The following is a 6000-nucleotide window of genomic DNA, read 5'->3' as shown; positions in this document are numbered from 1 at the left end:
GATGTGGTTCGGGCAAACACATGTTGTTTCTCAAACACATGAGACTTTTGTCCTGGAATGGCCCCCTTTGGAAACCAGGCAGAAGCAGTGAATGTGCACTGATGTGGGTTTGTCATCGATGAGCACCATTCACTCAGGATGGTCCGCATGGTGGGGGAAGATCCTGGCTCTGGAGGCCTTGAGAGGTTGGGGTTTATCCCTTGCTTCTGCCCCTTCAGCACTGAGTGACTTTGAGAAAATTATCATGAGTCCATTTTGCACATGAAATGTTGGAATAATTGTACCTGGTACATTGAGTGTTATTGTGCAGTTTAAATAAAATAACTGCATAAAGCTGACACACGACTGTCCACCCCCCAACCACCCTCCATCCTTTCACAGAACACTAGACTGAGGATTTGAAGCGGGTTGGGAGAGGAAAATGTGCCTAGAATTGTTACAGTGGTTGTACAGGCTTCTCTGCTTGTGGAAGCTATAGTGATGTACATTTACCTTCATTCATTCACCAGATACTAGTGTATCTTGAGTGCCAGACGTTCCCAGTGATAAGTGGGCCTAGCTTTCAGGTCTGTGGACTCTGAAAGCTAATGACATCAATACTTTTACCAGCGCAAGTTTATTGGCATTTCTGTTTGCATAGAATCATTATCAACTCACAGAGCTCTTCGGATCTGAGCATCTCCTTAATTTTCTTTTCTTTTTGAGAAATGCCCTCTGTTCTTACTACTGAGGTAATTTCCTACCTCCGGTGCCCCTCAATATTGAGTCACTGGCTGAACCCCTAGGCTTGCTCATGAAAGGTCTTATCGTGTGTTGCTCTGCCTGAATGGATCATATTAGACGAAAAACATAATTATGGGATATGTTTAACCAAAATCTATAATTTCATTACTTCAGGAGCAGCATAGTCTCCTGAAAAGTGCTTGAACTTTGGTTTTCAGGAAGCCTTAGACTTGAATATTGATGCCACCACTTATTGGTTGGGTGTTTATGGACATTTTACTGAAATGTTCTCATCCAAAATATGTTCAATGTGCTAAATGTGATCATGATTGCTAAATGTGATCCTGATACCCACCTTGTTGGAATTGCTGTGAGGACTGGAAAGAGGTGTCTAAAGCATGGAGCACAGGACCTGGTGCAGGATAAATGCTCAGCAGATCAAACCGTTTGAAACATAATGTTTTGCTTGCTCTTCTCATGTGCCAAAAGGAGACATGTAGAAAATGTAGAACATCTAGTTAATCCAAAGGAATAAAAGAAAAATCATATATGCTCTTAAGATCCAGAGATACCCAGTGGTACCATTTGACAATGGAGCTTTTCCATATCTGTCTATCTCTGTCCCTCTCTTTCTCATATCTCTCTTCTCCTTCCTTCCCCAGATATTAGATACAGACATTATAATTGCAGATATTTGGCCATTTTTCCCCTAAATTAATGACAGTTTAATCTGGTTCGTTTTAATATATTGCTCAAATAGAATCATGTGGAGCATACTGTTTTTAATGTACTTTTTATAATTATGATATTGCTAACATCTTTCAAATTCATTAAATATTCTTCTGTAAAACCACTTTTAATTGATGCATAGTATTCCATTATATAACTTTACCAAAAATAATAGTCTCCTATTACTAGAAAATTGGCTGGTTTTTAGTTTTTTTGTTATTATAAAAGGCATTGAGATAAGCATCCTTATAGCTTTGGAGGGAGTAAAATGTAGAATACAGGCTATGAACCAGCAGGTCACGGTTCAATTCCTGGTCAGGGCACATGCCAGGGTTGCAGGCTTGAGCCACAGCTGGAGCTGTGCAAAGGCAGCCAATCCATGAAGTTTCTCTCTCAGTGGTGTGTCTATCTCCCTATCCTCTTCCTTCCTCTCTAAATATTAATAAAAACATATTTAAAAAAAACAACAACAAAAAGAGTGCTGGTTCTCACAAAAAGGGAAAGGTCATCATCATCACTGTATCAGCCTCATCTTTACCATTACCTTGCTTCATGCCTCAGGTTGCTCAGTCTTGTGTTTGATATCCCTGAAATCAGAATGCACCTAACCATATTGTCAGCCAGGGGCTGTCATGACATGGTAATACGAAACCTTCTGTTGATAACTGCTAAGCTCGAGAAAGGGTGTCAGTGTGTCTAAATACCTATGAAATTCAGACTTATTCGAGAGATCTGAAGAGCTATAAGTGGATGTCATAGAATTTATATAACGCTCTTTTAGAGAGCATCTCAGGTTGGGCCTCAGAAATGTACCTGAAGGCCTGAGGTATCTGGGCTGGGCTTGGGAGAGTGGGGAGGACAGATGGAGGGAGAGGACATGTTTAATATCTTTACTTATTTTTTATACTTCCTTCTTGTTGCATGTGGTTAAGAGAGATGATAATGGCCATGATGCAATAGCGTAGAAGCCCAAGAAGGCGTTCATAGACATTTGCAATTTAAAGGCCTTTTGGCAGTTGTGTGTATCATACTCTCTGAATGTAAAACCTCCTGCAGCCTCCCTCCCCTGTTAGTGCCCCCTCTTTGTAGGTACAAATCCTCACCCTTTACCTAAATATGGCACACTCTGTTTTTAAGGCCAAGCTTAGACATTGTTTTAGCTGGGAAGCCTTTCCCAACTCACCAGCGCTGGTTAAGTGTCATTTCCGTGGTTTCAGTTGCCCCTTGTCCATATCCTTACCTGACTGCTTATCCCAGGCTGTCTTACTGCCTAGTAACTTGGTGCCGTTGCCACTAAGCTGTAAGGTTGTAGAAGCAGGTGCTCTTTCGTTCTCCTATCAACTCTAAGCCTAGTATCATGGCTGGCACATAACAGGTACTCAAGAGTTATCAACTGAGTGAATTTCAGCACCCAGCCCACGGATGCAGACTGTCATAGGGCTGCAGGGTGAGAGGAACCAGTGCTCTACAAGGTGTCGCTTAAGGGTTGCAGTGAGGACTGTAGTATAAAATTCCTTTTATTTCCAAGTTATTATGAGAACTTAATAGAGCGAGCTGTCCATGCTCACGTCTGAGATCCTATTGAAGCGTCTCCTGACACTTCTGCAGGAGTCTGGGCACAGCACATCCGACAGCCCACTTCTAGTTGTTAGCACAGTAAGAGCTGAAAATGAGTCCTCGCTCTCTTACTTGCATTTGGGTTTTTTTCAATTTAATCTGAATCAAAATCTTGTTCATTTACCTTTTGCTTTTATGATATTCAAGCTACTTCAGTGTTAACTACATTTTCTTAAGTGGTCAGTGACCAGCCCAGTCACTGTTTCTTGAGAAGCAAAACACTTCGCCTTTGAGATCAGAGTGAGATGTTAAGTAAAATGAATCAGATGATTTGAGTTCAGATTCTTTCAAGACTGCCTTTCCAGGCACAGTACTTGAACTCGGGATAATTGGTTAAGCTTGGTGCCAAACATAAGGAAGCCATTCTGCCTATTGTGTAGGAACCAGGGAAGAAAGCTGGCTTTTGTGCGATGAACCGTGTCACTCACTGGGATCCGTTGAAAAATGGATGCGTTGACATGGTTAAATATGACAAATGAAGAAAGGAAGGAAGTCACGGTGATGCCTTAATTCAAGCCAGGCTTCTGTGTCCAACTCTTCCACTTCTTGACTGTTTGTCTGTAAACTTCTGTATGTGGATTTCCCCCCAGCATAGCCCCTGTTGGTGACCAGTGAATACATTGTGAGGCCCATATGTGAGGGGCTTTTTAGGGAAACACAGCCCCCATGTATCAGGGGCCTTTTAGGAAAATACAGCCCGAGGGGAGAAGCTGTCACTTCAAAGCATACCACAGTGCTTAGATAGAGCCAGGAAATTAACCATGTCTGCATGATAATATTCCTTTAAAAGCCCGAAACCCTTTCTTTGATGCTGCTAGTTATCAATCCCTGCTATATACTTGCGTCTATCATGAGATATATTTAGGTTTTTCATTTTTGTTTTTGAATTGAATTCCAAGAAAATAGAACTGGTCTCTCTCTGCCTGGCTGTTCTGCTGGGAGAGAAGCAGTTGAATGGGATGTGGAAATGGGTCAGAGGAGAGGAGAGACTAGCTCTGACCCCTGCACCTTCTTCCTGCCACTCACCTGTTGTTGTCAAACAACACCTGTTCTGTAAAACACATGGGCTCGGCCCACGCTTACACAGTGTCACAGTGGGGAACCAGCACTCTAACTCATCATGATTTTTTTAATGCCTTTGACATCATCTTGGTGCCCTTATGAAGGTAATTTTGTTAGCTAAAATTATTTTTGTGTGTCAATCAATTAACCCTCTATTATACATAAGGGGAGAAAGTAGGTATTTAGTATCTGACGCTCCTGGAAATTGAGAGGATATGGGAACTTGGAGAGGGTTTAGCAAAGAAAATGAGTGAAATTGAATAAACTTTAAAAAAATAAGTAAAAGTATTGGGACTATAGTATCTAGTCTAGCAAGAGCAAGATCAAGGATGCATTCATATTCCAGGGATAATATCATTTATAATATAGAGAACAGTGGTGAACTGACTGTACTGTAAGGATGGGAGAAAAAGGTATCAAATTACAGGATAGCAGATTTGACTTACATGGAATGAAGATTTTTTCCTTACTCGTAACATCAATTGGCCAGGGAACACATTATAAAGGATTATGGAATTCATTTTAGTGGACCTTAAAAACAGGATAGATTCTCCCTGGGATCACTGAAAGGATGTAAAGGAACATACAGGTAATTAAAAAATAAAATCCTCGATTGAAAGAGTTAGAATTGAAAAAAAAATTTATTTATCCTTATCCATAAGCAATGAAAGAAACAATTCCTATGAATAACAATTAGGCTTAAATCTCATCTTGGAAAGACCACCTAATCTTATTTTCTGAAAGAACATTGTGAGTTCTTAGGTAATTGCTTTCTTGATCTGCTTTAGGCTTAAGAATTCTCTCTCATTGTTTTTACTTGTGTTAAAGTATGTTTACTAAAGTACTAATGAGACCAAAGCCATACTGATTAAAAACAGAGTTATTCAATTCAACCTTTTGAGAGTATGGAATGAAAGGTAGGTTCTCATATTGGAAGATGAATCCTGTATGTCGATTTGTTGTTTGCCATGTGCCTAATTTCCATTTGTTTTCTTCCTCAATAGTTCATTTCAGGCCTGTTGAAGTTATAACATTTTTATGAAATGACACTTTTTCCCCCCATAAAAGCAATTTATCCTAAGAGCTCTAGGCAGGGTGCATCTTCCCTTGTGATTTTTACAGCATCTAATTAATAAATAAATGCACAACCGGCTGGGCAGTGCGTATAAAGAGTAGGTTTTGCTTATCATCACCCTTTATAATTTTTAGACTGTTTGGGGTTGAGGTTTTTTTCCCCTTCCCTGCTCCCCTTTTCCTGCTCATTGACTTGCATTAGAGCCACTCTTCCTTTTCTTTGCAACCGTCCTTTTAAATCTATCTTCCAAAAGTTTTTTTCTGCCTTTGGCTTACCTGGTTTCATGTGCCTATTTATTTCGTTATTTGCTGTCGATTTTCTGTTTCATTGATGTCTTATTTTTAATATAAGTCAATGAATTTAAACATTTTAGTCAAAAATTTTCCTGCCTTTTCTGCTTATGTCCCAGTCACACAGATTTTGATAGATATTTTGAAAACAGATCAGCTTGGCGAGAGCTCAGCTCAGACCCAGAGCAGGACCAGTCCGCTCCTCCTCTCAGCCTGTGGGTCCCCTCTTGGTCTTCATGATCACACACTGAGGTCAGGCCCCTCACTGACCTGACCTCCTGCCATTCCTCTGGCCCGGTACTCCTGCCTCTCACTGTCAGCTCCTTCCTGCCCTTTCCTTACACCGTAGTCAGTGACCTTACTAGGAGACATATCCGTAGTGTTCCTCATTGCTTAAAATCCTTTACTACCACTTCCTTGTCCAGAAGATGCAATCCAACTTCTTAGTGTGCATAAATGCCCTGTATGAGCCGACCATTGACCATTCCCACCTGCCTGGCCAGC

At 40.8% G+C, this 6000-nt stretch overlaps 1 protein-coding gene across 2 annotated transcripts in view; it reads left to right on the top strand.

Moving 5' to 3' along the window:
• Window positions 1-6000, top strand: part of MEGF10 (multiple EGF like domains 10) — a 178351-nt gene that overhangs the window by 112406 nt on the left and 59945 nt on the right. The window lies entirely within an intron of this gene.

Source organism: Myotis davidii, unplaced genomic scaffold, assembly GCF_000327345.1.
Source record: "Myotis davidii unplaced genomic scaffold, ASM32734v1 scaffold159, whole genome shotgun sequence".
Lineage (NCBI taxonomy): Eukaryota > Metazoa > Chordata > Mammalia > Chiroptera > Vespertilionidae > Myotis > Myotis davidii.
Note: the sequence above shows the minus strand (reverse complement) of the source record. Positions and strands in the feature narration are given on the sequence as shown.